Raw genomic sequence first — 20846 nt, 5'->3', positions numbered from 1 at the left:
ACTACCTAGCTAAAAGAAATACAAAATTACCTGTAAAATAAATCCTAAGCTAAGTTACAATTAAACCTAACACTACACTATCATTACATTAATTAAATAAATTAGTTACAAATAACTACAATTAAATTAAATTAAATAAACTAACTAAAGTACAAAAAATAAAAAAGCTAAGTTACAAAAAATAAAAAAAATAACTTACAAACATTTAAAAAATATTACAACAATTTTAAGCTACTTACACCTAATCTAAGCCCCCTAATAAAATAACAAACCCCCCCAAAATAAAAAAAATCCCTACCCTATTCTAAATTAAAAAGTTCAAAGCTCTTTTACCTTACCAGCCCTTAAAAGGGCCTTTTGCGGGGCATGCCCCAAAGAATTCAGCTCTTTTGCCTGTAAAAGAAAAATACAACCCCCCCACATTAAAACCCACCACCCACATACCCCTAATCTAACCCAAACCCCCCTTAAAAAAACCTAACACTACCCCCCTGAAGATCATCCTACCTTGAGTCGTCTTCACTCAGCTGAGCCACCGATGGAACCGAAGAGGAGATCCGGAGTGGCAGAAGTCATCATCCAAGTGGCGCTGAAGAAATCTTCCATCCGATGAAGTCATCATCCAGGCGGCGCTGAAGAAATCTTCCATCCGATAGAAGTCTTCATCCATGCGGCGTCTTCAATCTTCATCCATCTGGAGCGGAGCGGAGCCATCTTCAGACGAGCCGACGCAGAGCTATCCTCTTCTTCCCGGCGACTACCGACGAATGGATATTCCTTTAAGGGACATCATCCAAGATGGCGTCCCTTCAATTCCGATTGGCTGATAGGATTCTATCATCCAATCGGAATTAAGGTAGGAAAAATCTGATTGGCTGATTGAATTGTAATTGTAACTTAGGTTAGGATTTATTTTGCAGGTAAATTTATCTTTATTTTAACTAGGTAGCTATTAAATAGTTATTAACTATTTAATAGCTATTGTACCTAGTTAAAATAAATTGAAAGTTGCCTGTAAAATAAAAATAAATCCTAAAATAGCTACAATATAATTATTAGGGCTATATTAGGGTTTATTATAAAGGTAAGTATTTAGTTTTAAATAGGATTAATTTAGTTAATAAGAGAAATATTATTTAGATTTATTTAATTAATATTTAAGTTAGGGGGGTGTTAGGGTTAGTGTTAGACTTAGGTTTAGGGGTTAATAATTTTATTATAGTGGCGGCGGTGTAGTGGGGGGCAGGATAGGGGTTAATAAATTTATTTTAGTTGGCGACGGTGTAGGGGGGTCAGATTAGGGGTTAATACGTTTAATATAGGTTGCGGCGGGGTCCGGGAGCGGCGGTTTAGGGGTTAAACTATTTATTTAGTTGCGGCGAGGTCCGAGATCGTCAGGATAGGGGTTAATAAATTTATTATAGGTGGCGACGGTATAGGGGGGGCAGGATAGGGGTTAATAGGTATCCTGTAGGTGGCGGCGGTGTCCGGGAGCGGCGGTTTAGGGGTTAATACATTTATAAGAGTTGTGGCGAGGTCTAGGAAAGGCGGTTTAGGGGTTAATAACTTTATTGAGTTGCGGGGGGCTCCGGGGGCGCCGGTATAGGGGGTAGAACAGTGTAGTTTATTGTGGGTGCTTAGTGACAGGCTAGCAATAAAGCTGGGAAAAGCCGAAGAGCAGCGAGATCAGATGAGTGATAACTATCACAGTCCGCTGCTCATCGCCCCGTACTTGGTGCGCGGCTTTTTGACAGCTTTATTGATAACTTAGGTGAACGTATTCAGGTCCGCGGCGGCGATGGTAGGCGAGCTTAGGCGGGCGTATTGAACCGGCGAAGGCAGGTAAAGTAGACGCGTTGATAACTAGGCCCCATTGACTTCATTTGTTTCTTCCACGAGACAGCCATCAGTCGAAATATCTATGTTTCAACAATTTAAAAGATTGACGCAATCTATAAACTCAGAAAATCAACATGGCCCATCCAATATCACGGAACAACGTGATCCAATCAAATTATGGAATTTACACCTTTGCATTTCATTAGAATAGTAAGATTAGGAAATATTTAGGAAGCATCAAGGATTAAGATAGAAATAAAGCTACTATATACATCACAAAAATGTGTATTTTTTATACATTATATGTTACCTATAGCAATATATTGTTTGATAATTAAATATAAAAAAATCATAGAAAGAGATTATTCATCTAAAATATGTGTGCATTACACACAGTGATTTTGTATGTTCTACTACTACAATAAGATTTCATGAGAATTGGAATATATGTGCTGTCAACATCAAGATTATAGTCTGCTTTAAAGCTATTATATGTGTATGTTGAGTAAAACAAAATTAGATATTAAAAAGTACCTTATAAATGCATATCCATAAAGAAATTATTGTTGTTAGTATCACTTAAGAATTACTAACATAAAATCACTTTTATTAGAAATGACATTAATAAATACAAAATAAATATATTATTTTAATTAAAATATTCTTTTTATTATGATAAATATGATTTATGAAGGTCATAAAACATAATTAAATAATATAATAGGACTAATAAATCAGAATGATAACACAGCCCTTTGGAGCCATCTGACAAGGTGACATAGTGCATCACAGTCCTTAGAGGGAGTTGACAAGAGCAAACAAAGGCCAACATAGCCCCTTTGGAGCCATCTGACAAGGTGACATAGTGCATTACAGTCATTGGAGGGAGTTGACAAGGGCAAACAAAGGCCAACACAGCCCCTTTGAAGCCATCTGACAAGGTGGCATAGTGCATCACAGTCCTTTCAGGGAGTTGACAAGGACAAACAAAGGACAGCACAGCCCCTTTGGAGCCATCTGACAAGGGTAAACAGGCAAACAACATAACTAAATATATTAAAATTAAACAACTAAGCCAACGAAATAAAAGAAATAATATGGATGGAGGAGTTACTCCTGCACCCTTGGGTCATCTCCGGACGCTCCATTTAATGGGGCATCCTACCTCACGTTCCTCGACCTGAGTTTCTGCAGCTGCAGCTTGCAACCTTGCATATTATGCATATTAGCATAAGGTGATTAAGCCACAGCTGCAGAAACATGGAATCCTGAATCGTTCCCAGCCGCTGATGGCAACTCAGTATGGTTCCCTCCAATCTCCCTAGAGCCTCTAGCGTCAACCATGCTGAGTCACAACCTAAACAACAATAATTAAATAAAAATTAATATAAATGACAGAACAGAATTAAAATATAGCATAAGGACATTGTTCTAATTTAAATACAAATCATAATTAGAATAAAATATACTATATAGAAGAATTACACATTAAATATGTCCTTTATAGATAAACCATTTAGATATAAAATAAAATAACAACTCTATGATGACAAATCATAATTTCTTTAGTTTATGACACACAGGGAAATGGGCTGGGATTAAAAAAAAAAAGAAAACAAAATGCATATTTGCATAATTGATATACAAAATCTAGACAATATCATTTTGAAAAAATAAATGTTGATGATAATTTAAAAGAATGTAAATATGAAACATTTACATTCATATCAGAAATAAAAGTTTTATAAATAAAGTTTTCGATTCTTAATAAATGTAGGTATAATTAGATCAGTATAATGTCCCTTTAAGAATGTATGGTCTAATGTTAATTTATAATGATACCTACATCTGTGGCTGGGAAGGCGAACAGGATACCCAGGCCAAGGAAGGTGAGGATCAGGGAAAATAGGTTGGTGGGGAGGATTGACGGGGCAAGGTGGGGCATGCACAAGTGGGGAATGTGGGGCCTGGGCAGGTGGGGAAGGTTGGTTCTGGGCAGTTGGGGCATGCCCAGGTGGGGCCTGGGCAATTGGGGCATGGGCAGGTGGGGCAGGAGCAGGACGGGAAAGATGGGAAGAGTGGCTAAGGGCAGGTAAGACAGCTTTGGAAGGGCCAGGACAGGAATGACGGGGAGAGCGGCGAGGGGGGGCAGGGGGGTAGGTTCAGTAGGTGTGGCAGGGTGATGCCCAGAAGTGGATGGTCCATCTGAAAGATATTATACAATTGTTTCAATACAAATATTATATAAAAATATATTATTTACATTTAAAATGAATATTCATCATCATTTGAAATATGTAATTATTTATTTTGCTCACAAATTAGACAAAGTGAGAATAATGAATATGTTTAAAGGTCTTAATTCATTTAAAGCAAGTCTAATTTCGAATCTTTTGAAATTGATCCTTGAAACTCTAATATTTGCTCACTGGTACTTATTCTTGAACGTTTGATCCATACATTAAACAGCATACGTTGCAAAGTCCTCATTATGTGCTAATCTTTATGATTTTACAATATTATATTTCTCTTTTTGATAATATATATCATTACACATGTATGCATTTGATATTGAAAAGCCATAGAGGTCTGTCTCTTATGTGATGTACTTGTCATTGGATCACATGTAAAGTGCATTATTAAATGTGAACAACATAGAGTACTTTAGACACATGCCCGTGGATTGACTTATGAGAGTCCACTAATTGGATAATATGAAAGGGTTTCAAATGGGCAAATATAAATGGCCAATCCACATAGGCTTCGAAACAAGGTAACCACTGATGACAAAATATATTAAGATGATTGCCTTGGTAATGTTAAAGTTATTTTTTTTAACCTTGATGGTTCAATCAATTACTATTGTAAACATTTACACAGTAGACAGTACATTTCCTATTAACTATTAACAATAGAATGCTATCTGACATTACATTTTCATAGTATGTTTTAAGAATATATCTCTTTTACATTAGGATTAAATGTATGTCAATTCACAAAAGGGTACAACACCTTCACGGATAGAATGAACCCATATAAGACCATAGACAGGCTGAAAATATGCAATTAAAACGTCCTTTATTGGTTACTCATGATAAAACTTTTCAAAAGGCACAGTACACTCAGACCTGATCACCGCTGACGCGTTTCCTGCCACACTCGGCACTTTATCAGAGCTTACAAAACAGGTGTGCAGGAATCCCTTTAAACCCAAAAGTATAGGCAAGACTCCTCCCCCACCAGGTGCATAGAGCATAGTAAATATAAAGCAACATACGAAATATACATTGTCTAATTCAAAAAATAAAATAAAAAATCTATACACATTTTTTGTAGTACAACTTCTTTGGAGACATTTCATATTAAACTGTAATATCGGAAAGGTCATAAACGAACTGAAACATGTAAAATATCGGCAAGGGAAATAGATAAACGGAGAGAAATATATTCAGGGATATTAATAGAGCCCTATCGCTAGCAGTGTATTGAGAAGCAAATAGCTAGATCTACACGTAACCCAATTTAGGATTATACTAACACTATCAAAAGTGAATGAACATTGTATCTAGAATAACAACAACATAACTTATCTGGGATATCATATTAAAAAGTTACACCAAATATGAAGTCTCGATCAAATGGTAACTACTTAATGAAATGTAAGCAGTTCAAACACGAACAAATGTCTGTCTGTACCATATTGACCCCAAATTCATACTCGGAAAAAAACATTTAATAATGCATAAATTAATACGTATATGTATAAGTCACAAGGCTAACACTGGATAATCTAACAACTATTTTTTGTTGCAATCCCTTCACCAATATCAGACAACTTGTAATATAGCTGTCAATGCATACGTATCCCAGATCAAAAGGCGAATGTCGAAAAAATAAGTGCCTAATCCATGTACACAAAACTAGTAGCGCCCCTTAACCAATTTGCCCAAATGGGCTAAATGTATAAAAGTCAAATGCCAACAAATAATAAGCCGTATAGGGCACAACCAATATTCTCTACATGTTAAAAGCAACAACACAATCAACATTCAAATATCATATGCTTTCTTAGAAACAGAAAAATTGTAAATCAAGCATAGTCTGATCTGTCTATATACAGTTTGATGTCACTGATCTTATTAATCCCTAAAGGTAAACCTGTCTTTAAGGTGTGGATCCAAAACACCTCTTTCTTACTTAGTGCTGCATATCTATCCCCTCCCCTGGGTCCTAAGGTTACCATTTCTATACCTTGATAACCGAAAGAGACATTACTGTTTTTGTGCAAAGCAAAATGCTTCGCTACAGGGGTCTTAGGAACTTCAGCCTTCAGGGAAAGGAGATGCTCCCTGATTCTATCTTTGAGCATTCTAGAAGTTAACCCTACATATTGACTTTTGCAAATGTTACAAGTGAGTAAATAAATGACCAAAGTTGATGTACATGAAATTCGCTCCTTAATTTTATAAATTTGTCCAGTCTGTGTGGATCTAAATGTGTCACCTACTACTGTATAACTACAACTTTTGCATGGTCTAATATTACATTTGTAAAAGCCCTCTTTAGTAGAAAGCCAATTCCTGGTCGTTATTCCTGAAGTCACACTTTTTTTTGCTAAAGTCTCTTCTTACCAAATCTCCTATAGTTTTAGCTCTTCTGGGGATAAAATTACAGTTACTTGATAAATTCTTAAGATCCACATCTCTATCTAAGATAGGTAACCTTTTATCAATGAGTTTACATATAGAATCAAATTGCTTACTATATGTGGTAATGAAATTAAAGGGACAGTCTACACCAGAATTTTTATTGTTTTAAAAGATAGATAATCCCTTTATTACCCATTTCCCAGTTTTGCATAACCAACACAGTTATAATAATATACTTTTAACCTCTGTGATTATCTTGTATCTAAGCCTCTGTAAACTGCCCCTTTTTTCAGTTCTTTTGACAGACTTGCAGTCTAGCCAATCAGTGCCTGCTCCCAGATTACTTCACGTGCACGATCACAGTGTTATCTATATGAAATATGTGAACTAACACCCTCTAGTGGTGAAAAACTGTTAAAATGCAATCTGAAAGAGGTGGGCTTCAAGGTCTAAGAAATTAGCAAAATTGGTGATAAAAGTAAATTGGAAAATTGTTTAAAATTACATGCTCTATCTGAATCATGAAAGTTTATTTTGGCCTAGACTGTCCCTTTAATGCCATCTCTCTTTGATTTCTCTTTAGGGTTATCTTTAAGTAAATTCTCCCTATCATAGTTACCAACCTGATCTGTTAGCCTTATGAGAGTGGCTCTATCATAACCTCTGTCACTGAGTCGTGTGGTCAGATCTTCTGCATGTAGTCTGTAGCTTTCCAATGTACTGCAATTCCTCCTCAACCGCACATACTGGCCTTTAGGGATATCTTTTTTTAGATGTCTAGGATGACACAAATCAGCCCTTAAAATCGTGTTTCCTGAAATCTCTTTCCTGAAGACCTCTGTGAAAATATTAGCTCTACCATTAATGAATTTAACATCCAAATAAGGCATACTCTCATTTGATGTACTATATGTAAATTTCAGATTATCCTCATTAAGATTAAGATAATTAACAACTATAGGAGATTTGGTAAGAAGAGACTTTAGCAAAAAAAGTCAATATGTAGGGTTAACTTCTAGAATGCTCAAAGATAGAATCAGGGAGCATCTCCTTTCCCTGGAGGCTGAAGTTCCGAAGACCCCTGTAGCGAAGCATTTTGCTTTGCACAAAAACAGTAATGTCTCTTTCGGGTATCAAGGTAAGAAATGGTAACCTTAGGACCCAGGGGAGGGGATAGATATGCAGCACTAAGTAAGAAAGAGGTGTTTTGGATCCACACCTTAAAGACAGGTGCACCTTTAGGGATCAATAAGATCAGTGACATCAAACTGTATATAGACAGATCAGACTATGCTTGATTTACAATTTTTTCTGTTTGTATATATGTGACTAGTTCTGACTAGCATATGATATTTGAATGTTGATTGTGTTGTTGCTTTTAACATGTAGAGAATATTGGTTGTGCCCTATACCGCTTATTATTTGTTGGCATTTGACTTTTATACATTTAGCCCATTTGGGCAAATTGGTTAAGGGGCGCTACTAGTTTTGTGTACATGGATTAGGCACTTATAGATTGCAACAAAAAATAGTTGTTAGATTATCCAGTGTTAGCCTTGTGACTTATAAATATACATATTAATTTATGCATTATTAAATATGTTTTTTTCCGAGTATCAATTTGGGGTCAATATGGTACAGACAGACATTTGTTCGTGTTTGAACTGCTTACATTTCATTAAGTAGTTTCCATTTGATCGAGACTTCATATTTGGTGTAACTTTTTAATATGATATCCCAGATAAGTTATGTTGTTGTTATTCTAGATACAATGTTCATTCACTTTTGATAGTGTTAGTATAATCCTAAATTGGGTTACGTGTAGATCTAGCTATTTGCTTCTCAATACACTGCTAGCGATAGGGCTCTATTAATATCCCTGTATATATTTCTCCCCGTTTATCTATTTCCCTTGCCGATATTTTACATGTTTCAGTTCATTTATGACCTTTCCGATATTACAGTTTAATATGAAATGTCTCCAAAGAAGTTGTACTACAAAAAATGTGTATAGATTTTTTATTTTATTTTTTGAATTAGACAATGTATATTTCGTATGTTGCTTTATATTTACTATGCTCTATGCACCTGGTGGGGGAGGAGTCTTGCCTATACTTTTGGGTTTAAAGGGATTCCTGCACACCTGTTTTGTAAGCTCTGATGAAGTGCCGAGTGTGGCAGGAAACGCGTCAGCGGTGATCAGGTCTGAGTGTACTGTGCCTTTTGAAAAGTTTTATCATGAGTAACCAATAAAGGACGTTTTAATTGCATATTTTCAGCCTGTCTATGGTCTTATATGGGTTCATTCTATCCGTGAATGTGTTGTACCCTTTTGTGAATTGTATTATATGTTTATTAAGGGCATTGTAGGGGAGCCCTTTCAACACCCAGAAGGATAAGCCGTGTGACGGTCTATACGCAGACGGACATAACAGTGTTTTGTATCAAGTCTTACGAAGGTTGGCAGGAGGACACCCGTCTACCCTTATCTTACCTTTGGGGGATCAAAGCAACATCCGGTATTTCAACCGTGGTTTCAAGTGAGTTACTTGTACTCTCCAGTGTGACATTGATCTGTTGTTATCAACGCAGCTTCTTAGCTGACATAATAGTTGGTAGACATCCGGGACATTGCCATTGCTTGTATACAACATAACTAAGTACTACTATACAGGATGTTCGGAAAATTGTAAGGTGGGATATGCTTTTGACAGTGCTAATAAGATTTAATACACTGTCTTAGTTACATAACAATACACCTTGCTTGGAATAAGATTTCAGTCCAAATAGCTACATTGTAAAATTTGAATGTATGTCATACCAATATTAATAGATACATTCAGACTTGAACATTGTGAAATTGACAGTCTACACATAAATCATGTTAAAATCAAATCTTAGATGAATATGCAAACATACTCATGCGTCATGAAATTAAATCAAGGAATTTCAACATGATTATATTTTATGTATACTTAGAAATGGCTGAGAAGCTCTGAACACTGATGACATAATGAGCTGGTCTGCATCTAGGCACTCAGATGAATAGCAATGACAGTCTGTACAATTATAAGATGATTATTGCGGGATTGGATGTAATATGCATGCTACATCATGATGTCATTCATGTCAATTTATACCTAACTAAAAAACTAATTCTTAATCTCTATGTTCCTGCTGCATGATATAGAAAGGGGGGCAGTAGTGTATTTGAAACTTAATGTGATAATAATTTTTAACAGGACCAAGTTGTAGACTTTATTTTTATCCAAATATATATTTTCTACAAAATACATGTTATATACATTTTGTTATATATATATATATATATATATATATATATATATATATATATATATATATATATATATATATATATATATATATATATATATATATATATATATATATATTTGACGTATCATCAGACATCAAGGGAACCACATTCTCCTCCATCACACATATAACATCCAAATCTGTAGAACATAATATGTTGTGTACACGTTAAAATCTAATATTTTCAAACATGTATTATTGGTGATCAAGTACACACATCAATGTTGCATTAAAGAGATACTGAACAAAATTTATGATTTTCCTTATTTAGATGGAGCATGCAATTTTAAGTAAATATATAATTTTCTATGTTTATTATTTAAATGTACTTATCTGTATTTTGTAAATCAGGATCAAAAGCATAGTACACAGAATATTTCATGCTTATCATGTATGTATCGCTTGATGATTGTTGTCTAAATTTATACAAAAATCAACATGTGCTATCCATGTTCTGAAGCACAAAAGCGTAGACTAAGAAGATTTGAGATTTTAATATTAAACTACTAAAATAAATATATATATAATTAGAGGAGTACATTATAAGGTTTATTCAAATTGAATGCTCTATCATAATCATGATCATAAAATCTTTGTGTAATATACCTTTAATGATGTATGAATGAGTAAATGGACTTACCATCATCCTGCTCATGCAGGGCTGGAATGGTGCCGGATCCCTCAGGGATTGTCAGTCACAGTAACTCAAACTATTAATGATATAAATATAAATGATGTAACACAATTTGTACATATGCTTTAAAAATACATATTTTGCATGAATAAAAACTTATTGTAAAATAGTCAAAATAATATATATTGAAATTTGAAGACTAGACCACTAATTCTTATTTAAAACTAAATACATACTTATCTATAAAATAAAACCTAAGCTAGCTACAAAATAACTAATAGTTATATTGTATCTATCTTAGGTTTTATTTTTATTTCACAGCTAAGTTTGTATTTATTTTAACTAGGTAGACTAGTAAGCAAATAGTTATTAACTATTTACTAGCTAACCTATTTGAAATAAATACAAAGTTACCTGTAAAATAAAACCTAACCTTACAATAAAATAAAATAAATTAAATTAATAAAATACAATTATCTAAATTACAAAAAAAATAAACACTAAATACACAAAATAAAAAACAAAATTATCAAAAATAAAAATGAATTACTCCTAATCTAATACCCCTATCAAAATAAAAAAGCCCCCCCCAAAATAAAAAAACCCCCTAGCCTACACTAAACTGCCAATGGCCCTTAAAAGGGACTTTTGCAGGGCATTGCCCCAAAGATAACAGCTCTTTTACCTGTAAAAAAAATACAAACACCCCCCAACAGTAAAACACACCACCCACACAACCAAACCCCCCAAATAAAATTCTATCTAAAGAAACTTTAGCTCTTTTATGGTGCCCAAACCCTAAGTTAAAAATAAAACCCACCCAATAAACCCTTAAAGGGACAGTATACACTCATTTTCATATAACTGCATGTAATAGACACTACTATAAAGAATAAGATGCACAGATACTGATATAAAAATCCAGTATAAAACTGTTTAAAAACTTACTTAGAAGCTGTCAGTTTGGTTCTGTTGAAAAGGTAGCTGGAAAGCCCACTGCAAGTGGCAAATAAGACACTCCCCCCCTCCCCCTTCTTTTGCATATGAAAAGACCCTTTACACAAACAGGAGCAAGCTGGAGAAGGTAGCTGACGGTATTCACATAAAACTTTGGGGCTTGGTTAGGAGTCTGAAAATCAGAGCAATGTTATTTAAAAATAAGCAAAACTATACATTTATTTAAAAAAAAAAAAACTTTATGGGCTATATAAATAGATCATCTACAAAACATTTATGCAAAGAAAAAATGAGTGTATAATGTCCCTTTAAGAAAACCTAACACTAACCCCCGACGATCCACTTACAGTTTTCGAAGACCGGACATCTATCCTCATCCTGGCGGCAGAAGTCTTCATCCAAGCGGGCACAAGTCTTCATCCAAGCCGGCAGAAGTCTTCATCCAAGTGGACAGAAGTCTTCATCCAGACCGCATCTTCTATCTTCATCCATCCGGCGTGGAGGGGGTCCATCTTCAAGACATTCAGCGTGGAGCATCCTCTTCCGATCGTCGCTGGAAAAAGAAGTTCACTTTAAGTGATGTCATCCAAGATTGCCTCTCTTACATTCCAATTGACTGATAGAATTGTATCAGTCAATAGGAATTAAAGGGGAAAAAATCAGCCAATAGTATTGAGCTTGCATTCTATTGGCTATTCCAATCAGCCAATAGAATGCAAGCTCAATCCTTTTGGCTGATTGGATCAGCCATTAGGATGAAAGCTCAATCCTATTGGCTGATTGGATCAGCCAATAGGATGAACGCTCAATCCTATTGGCTGATTGCAACAGCCAATAGGATTTTTTCCCCTTTAATTCCTATTGGCTGATAGAATTCTATCAGCCAATCAGAATGTAAGGGACGCCATCTTGGATGACGTCACTTAAAGTGAACTTCATTTTCCAGTGATGATCGGAAGAAGAGGATGCTCCGCGCCGGATGTCTTGAAGATGGACCTGCTCCGCGCCAGATGGATGAAGATAGAAGATGTCATCTGGATGAAGACTTCTGCTCACTTGGATGAAGACTTCTGCCAGCTTGGATGAGGACTTCTGCCCGCTTGGATGAAGACTTCTGCCGCCAGGATGAAGATGGATGCCCGGTCTTTGAAAACTGTAAGTGGATCGTCAGGGGTTAGTGTTAGGTTTTTTAAAGGGTTTATTGGGTGGGTTTTATTTTTAGCTTAGGGTTTGGGCACTGTAAAAGAGCTAAATGCCCTTTTAAGGGCAATACCCATCCAAATGCCCTTTTCAGCTTAGGTTTATTTAGATAGAATTTTATTTGGGGGGTTTGGTTGTGTGGGTGGTGGGTTTTACTGTTGGGTGGTGTTTGTATTTTTTTTTACAGGTAAAAGAGCTGATTTCTTTGTGGCAATGCCCCACAAAAGGCTCTTTTAAGGGCCTTTGGCAGTTTAGTGTAGGCTAGGTTTTTTTTTTTTTTTTTTGATAGGGCTATTAGATTAGGAGTAATTCGTTTTAATTTTTGATAATTTCATTTTTTATTTTGTGTAATTTAGTGTTTATTTTTTTTTGTAATTTAGATAATTGTATTTTATTAATTTAATTTGTTTTATTTTATTGTAATGTTAGGTTTTAGTGTAAGACAGGTTAGGTTTTATTTTACAGGGAGGGCCTCAGTTTAGGGGTTAATATGTAGTTTATGGGTGTTAGTGTACTTTTTAACACTTTAGTTATGAGTTTTATGCTACAGCTCTGTAATGTAAAACTCATAACTACTGACTTTAGATGGGGGTACGAATCTTGTCAGTATAGGGTGTACCGCTCACTTTTTGGCCTCCCAGACAAACTCGTAATACCGGCGCTATGGAAGTCTCATTGAAAAAGGACTTTTTTAAAAGTTCGGTACTGAAGTTGTGTGACGGCCAAAAAGGTGTGCGGTACACCTATACCTGCAAGACTTGTAATAGCGGCGTTAGGGAAAAAGCAGCATTATGAAGCATAACGATGTTTTTTAACTCATAACACAAAACTTGTAATCTAGCTGAGAGATAATTTACTCATATCATCATAAATATTAAATTTTCTTGCTATCTTAAGAATAAAGAATCTAAGCATAAGAGATGTGTATTTTTGGATTCAGCACCTGTGAACCAATTTCTGATTTTTGTCTAAATGTAGCCAACAACTGTCAAGCACTACCCAGGTGCTGAATCCAAAATGGCCCAGCCCCTAAGATTACATTCAATTTAAGATAGCTAGATTATGAAGAATTTCTTAGAATACTAATAAATTCTGATTTTGCTTAGAATGGAATTCTATATCAGTATCATGATTTTTCATTTTAAATACACTTTACATTTAATTAGAGGATACATGTTCACATAGATCAATGTGAATGTATTAGGCAATGTTATGTACAAATTTGTAAGCCAAGAGTGAAGTATAATGGGACACACCAGACTGGGACAAACCCGAGGTTGAGTGTCCAGCACCAACATCCATATCTGTAAAATATGAAATCAAGATTGGATATCATTAGTAAAAATCATAACTTTGACACGAACAATCAGACATACTTTCTTTTTTTTTTACAAGGTAAAACATATTCTTAAATATGCATGTGAGTTCATTGTTTTTTTAAAATGTATGTATAAATGAACAGAGATGATTTCCTAGTTTGTATTTGCCATTAAGTGATCACTTAATCACAACTATTATGAAAATGGTATATATGTTTATGAATGATTGATATTTGCAATTTCATTCAATGTTTTAAATCTCTGTTTGATCCATGTATCAAGGCACTATCAAACTAGAAGGTTAACTCAATGACCCCATGTGTTAAATTGACAGTGAATCAAATAATACAATATTTTTATTCAAATCCTTAGTTTGATTTCTATATTTTACTTCAAATGGAATCATAGCTAGTCTCACATGTTATTTTTTATAATTTAAAGTGTGCCTCTTATGTTAAAGTGACAGTTTATTCAGAATCAAACCTTCATTAATTCCATAGGGAATGCAATTGTGACATAATGTTAAGATCACTTGTAACATCAAATTGTGTTTCATCTCTTGTTATTCTTTGTTGAAAGCTAAAACAAATTCTGATCATATGCTATTATCAATATCCTTGAAATGGAAATATTATTTCAATGCATTTTGCACTTTTCAACAGCTAAAGGGCGTAAGTTAAGGTGTTCCATTCAGATAACATTGTGACCACGCCCATGGATTCACAAGGGAGAGGGAACTGATTGGCTAAATGCAAGGACTGTACAAAATAAATAATTAAGGGGTCAGTCTGCACTGGCTTAGATACACAGAGTTAAAAAGTATTTTATAATAAATGTTATTTTATAAATAAAACTGTATTGATAAATAAATGGATCATGTATGTTTTCATGTATGTTGTTGACTGTCCCTTTGAGTCATTTAATGTATTCTTGCATTGATATCAATTGTCAGACATTTATCTGTCATTATTAAACTTTAGATTCATGGTATAGATCATTTTATTTCTAATCTTAAAACTCATGATAGTGTATTTTTAACATTAATACAAATTAATGTTTACATTTGACCAACATGTCTAAAGTAATACCACTGTAACAGCAAACTCATGTTTACGTCTCTGCGCAATAATTTTATCGATGAGCATTGGGCAATAATTAAAAGCGTAATTGTGCATCCGTGATTATGAATTTATTTGAATCTAGTAGTGTGATGAATATATTTTCGCACTTTTTTAAATATATTAACAATTTTGTGTATTATGATATTCAAATATAATGTTTCTAAATATTTAATGATGCTAAATAATATTTGCAAGTTATGTAGTTATCGATATTCAATGGATAAAATGGCGGAGAATAGGGAGTTCACGGATGCGTACTTCCGTTTTATCTCTGTGAAGCATAATCGTGATTGCACAATAAATATAATTATTCCTATATGATGTTTGACGATATAGGAATAAATTCATAAGTATACCATCCTAGTTAATGTCTGTTGTGAATTCGAGATATGTTGAAAATATGACAGTATACACATTGCTTAAATATATACTCAAATATTAAAATATTATATGAAGTCTGATCTTTACCTTGTTCAGCCTCTGTCCCGCTTTCTCCCCGGTTACCGATTGGAGGTGCACTGGCCTTCGGGTCGGGAGTTTCATGGGCATCAGCTGCGGGCTGGGAGGGGCTAGAGGACTTTGGGGCTGCAAATGCGCGGGGGAATCAGAGTCTGAGGAGCGCGCATAAAGTCTCCTCATGATCTCTGATGACAAGTTTCCGTGGGGGTGGGCCCCGATCCTCTCATCACCGACGTGCACGAGTCCACTCCTTTATGAGGTGGACTTTATTTCACAGACGCAACCTCATATCCCTGAATATCCTGCAAATTTGCAATGCTGTCCTCTGGACGTCTGCCACCCCATTAACAGAGATGACGACAGATGCCCAGATGGCTTTTTTTTACTGGCCCAGTCGTCTACCTCCTTCTAGCCCCATAAAGTTGCGGATAAAACTCCTCAACCACGTACACCAGTGCAGCACTCTCCTCTCTGGTGAAAGTGGGAGTAGACAACTTGCCAAACAGGCTTTAGAGAACTGACAAAAATTGCTATGTGTAAAGAACTTTTGTATGGGGAAGTAAACATGAGATACACCATGGGACATGGTATCTGTACATCTGATTGAATAAAATAGTGTAATTTTGTTAGCATGTCTGTGAAGCCATACTGACTCAAGTCATGTTTGTGTGATGAACTCTGATTGGCCGTTACTTAATGTTTCATGGATTCATATCTTTGTAACTTACATACACATACCTCCTAGGGGTGCTATCACTACATTTGACATGTAGACTTTTCTTTAGAATTTATGAGAATGGAATGCGTATGTGACGCATATATAATATACGGCATCCGTTAAATATTAAGCTATTGGCATCTATTATTATTATTATTATCATTTATTTGTATAGCACCTCCAAATTCCGTAGCGCTGGGTACAATGATAGGGGTATACAATGACAAAGATTTGTGATAAAATACAAAACATAACAAAACTAAACAAATCTAACACAGGAGGAAGAGGGCCCTGCTCCAGAGAGCTCACAGTCTATAGGTTTAGGGTGCAGACACATAAGGTTGGGGTAGCTTGTTACATCGGTTGTATTTGCAGCAGTGAGTCAGGCAGTTCATGTACATGTATTAGTTTGGTTCGTATGCGGGATGGAGGAGAGATGGTAAGCCTCTCTGAATAGGTGGGTTTTCAAGGATCATCTTAAGCTATACAAGGTTGGAGACAGTCTAATGGAGCGGGGTAGAGAGTTCCAGAGGACAGAAGCAGCACGTGCGAAGTCTTGGAGACGGGAGTGGGATGTAGAGATAACAGGAGTGTAGAGACGTAGGTCAGAGGTTGATCAAAGAGGACGGGATGGGGAATATTTCACGATGAGAGAGGAAATATAGTTGGGAGTTAGACTGTTGAGTGCTTTGTAGGTTAGGGCTAATATTTTAAATTGTATTCTGGAGTGTACGGGGAGCCAGTGTAGAGACTGGCAGAGCGGAGAAGCTGATGTAGATCGTCGACTTAGGTGGATGAGTCTAGCAGAAGCATTCATAATAGATTGGAGGGAGGAGAGGCGGTGTTTTGGAAGGCCATTTAGGAGTAGATTGCAATAATCAATGCGTGACAGGATGAGGGAATGAATAAGTAAATGAATAAGTATTTTTGTAGTTTTTTGAGTAAGGAAGGGACGAATTCTGGAAATGTTGCATAGGTGTGAACGGCAGGATTTATCAAGCCGTCAACCGCAAATATGCTGGAATTCTGCAGCGTATTTGTGGCGAGCCTGATTCACCTTAGTTATCAAACCTTACAAACCGGCAAAAGTAGAATTTGGTGACGTAACATACGATCTGCCGGACTCAGTCCGACACAGATCGATGCTTACGTCAATACAGATGTTCCAAACGCAAGTTTGGCACTATCTGACTACTTTTGCTAGTTATCAAATAACTACCAGGTACGCTCACCACTATTCCGGCCCAGCATACCTGGTTTTCAATCAATCCCTGGAGGCGGCGGATACCATAGGAATCAATGGGAGTCAGAAAGCAGCGAAAGCTCTTGTTCGCTGCTGCCCGATATCCCATTGATTCCTATGGGAATTTTTACATCTAACACCCTAACATGTACCCCGAGTCTAAACACCCCTAATCTGACCCCACTACCGCCGCCACCTAAATAAAAGTTATTAACCCCTAACCCGCCGCTCCTGGACCCCGCCGCAACTAAATAAACGTATTAGCCCCTAAACCGCCGCTCCCGGAGCCCACCGCCACCTACATTATACTTATTAACCCCTAATCTTTTACAGGCAACTTTGTATTTATTTTAACTAGGTACAATAGTTATTAAATAGTTATTAACTATTTAATAACTTCCTAGTTAAAATAAATACAAACGTACCTGTAAAATAAAACCTAATCTAAGTTACAATTACACCTAACACTACACTATAATTAAATTAATACCCTAAACTAAATACAATTAAATACAATTAAAATAAATTATCTAAAGTACAAAAAAACACTAAATTACAGAAAATAATAAAATAATTACAAGATTTTTAAACTAATTACACCTAATCTAATCCCCCTAACAAAATAAAAAAGCCCCCCCAAAATAAAAAAGCCCTACTCTACACTAAATTACAAATAGCCCTTAAAAGGGCCTTTTGCGGGGCATTGCCCCAAAGTTATCAGCTCTTTTACCTGTAAAAAAAATTACAACCCCCCCAACATTAAAACCCACCACTCACACAACCAACCCTACTCTAAAACCCACCCAATACCCCCTTAAAAAAAACTAACACTAACCCCTCCATCTTCAAGACATCCGACGCGGAGCATCCTCTTCTGACGACGGCGACTGAAGAATGAAGGTTCATTTAAGTGACGTAATCCAAGAAGGCGTCCCTTCAATTCCGATTGGCTGATAGAATTCTATCAGCCAATCGGAATTAAGGTAGGAAAAATCCTATTGGCTGATGCAATCAGCCAATAGGATTGAAGTTCAATCCTATTGGCTGATCCAATCAGCCAATAGGATTGAGCTTGAATTCTACAGTATAGTATAATTCCAATATGTAAATTAGTATAGAAAAATCCCAGAATAGTACTTCTGGAATGCCTACTTACAGGATATGACCTCTATCCTATGAGGTAAGTGGTTGGCACTGGGGGATAGCACTCTTAGTGTGCACCTCTGATAGCTCTTTTCGTCCCAGGCTTCATTTATCTGGGTGGTGAACGATCCCTCTGGTGCTTCTTGTAGTATGGTAAAATTCCCAAATGATTAATGGCTCCTGGACCTTGGTTTTTCTTATGGATTTTTCTGCACAGATGACAGGATTCTCCCTGCACCTCCTGCAATATGGTAGACTTCCAGATTTTCAGAGGTGTACACTAAGAGTGCTTTCCCCCAGTGCCAACCACTTACCTCATAGCATTGAGGTCAGATCCTGTAAGTAGGCATTCCAGAAGTACTATTCTGGGATTTTTCTATACTATTTTACATCTTGGAATTTATACCAACTATATATGAACTATATATAGAGATAAACTACCTTTTATCCATTATCCACAGACTGACTTCCAGGCTGGACTCCAGTCTTCTATACATTGCCCAAGGTGCATAAGAGCCTACAGTCACCTCCCGTCAGACCAATCATGTCTGCCATTGTCTTAATTCTTCAACCATTGGCTACATACCTTGATAGCATCTTTCAACCATTTGTGAGACATATGGACTCCTAGCTACTAGATTCCCCTACACTTTTGGGATCCATCACAGAACTACCACCTCTAGAAGAGCAAGATTTATTAGTCACATTAGATGTGACAAGCTTGTACACTGTCATCCCCCATGGGGAATGTTTACAAGCTATAGGATGGCAACTATCAAAGTATCCTTATGTGGGACCCCCCCCCCCCCGATGTACTATTACATCTACTTGAGTTCTGTTTGACCATGAACTATTTTAAGTTTGAAAACTGATTTCTCCTCCAAAAGACTGGCACGGCGATGGGGTCCAATGTGGCCCCATCCTATGCCAACCTCTATATGGCAGAGTTCGAGACTGTAGGCACTGACCTGTTTTTTGATAGCATGATCAAGTTCTTCAGACGCTATATAGAGGATTTTCTGCTAATCTGGGCTGGAACAAGAGAGTCTCTCAAAGAATGGTTTATCGACTTGAATAATGCTAACCAAGCACTATCATTCAAGATGGAAGCAAGCAAACAAAACATCAATTTCTTAGATTTATGTCTGTGCAAAGAGGCTGGAATCCTGAAATCAACTCTCTTCAGGAAAGCGACTGATCATAATTCTCTACTTACCTATACTAGTGGTCATCCACCTTCCTTAAAAAATCTTTACCTAAATCCCAATTTAAGAGGGTATGTAGAAACAAAACTGTTGAGTATACAGCATGGATACAACATAAAGAAATGTCCAACAGATTCCAGCAAAGGTGTTACCCACAGAAGATACTGGATATATAACTTCAAAGTTTGTATGAGGTTAAAACAAGATCCAAGCAGGACCAACTTACATTTGTCACCACCAACACTGGTGATAAAAAGTACATTAGGGAAACAATCACGAAAAACTGGGATATAATTTCCTTTTGGACTGAAGCCCCCACTAAGAATTGGATTCAGGAGGGCAACCCCATTAAGGGACATGTTGGTGAAAACGGACCCACAACCTTGTTACCAGAGGAAGACCTGGTTAGACACCACTAAATCCGGGTGTTTTAGATGCCTTGGGTGTACTACATGCAGTGCGTTGCAGACAGGGCAATACTTCACTCATCCAACGAAAAAGAAGAAATTCTATCATAAATACCGAATGTCCTGTACAACTACTTACATTGTTTACCTTCTCCACTGCACATGTGGACTGTTTTACGTAGGTAAAACTACGGACGACCTACACACAAGAATGGCCAATCATAGATTGGCCATAAGAGTGTCCATACAGAAGGGAGCATCAGAGCAACCTGTGGCATGGCATTTTGCCAAAAAAGGTCATACGGTAGTTGACATAAAATATACAATCATAGATAGGCTGACCATATTGCCGCTTTAAAAAGGGACACATATGAAAAATACATATGTCAGGGCTGTTTTCAGGGCTGTTTAAAGAAATGGTTTTGTATAAGAACCCTCACATATGTATTTTTCATATGTGTTCCTTCTTAAAGCGGCAATATGGTCAGCCTAATCATAGAGCATGTCCCCCCATTACCACAAGGTACATTTTTACTTTAGAAAGAAGCAAGATGGACACATTGTCTGGAGACCTTAATCCCCAGGGCCTTAATTCTAACTTGGACTGGCATTGCTT

Source organism: Bombina bombina, chromosome 5, assembly GCF_027579735.1.
Source record: "Bombina bombina isolate aBomBom1 chromosome 5, aBomBom1.pri, whole genome shotgun sequence".
In the NCBI taxonomy this organism is placed as follows: domain Eukaryota; kingdom Metazoa; phylum Chordata; class Amphibia; order Anura; family Bombinatoridae; genus Bombina; species Bombina bombina.
The sequence above is the reverse complement of the archived record's forward strand: the minus strand, read 5'-3'. Positions refer to the sequence as shown.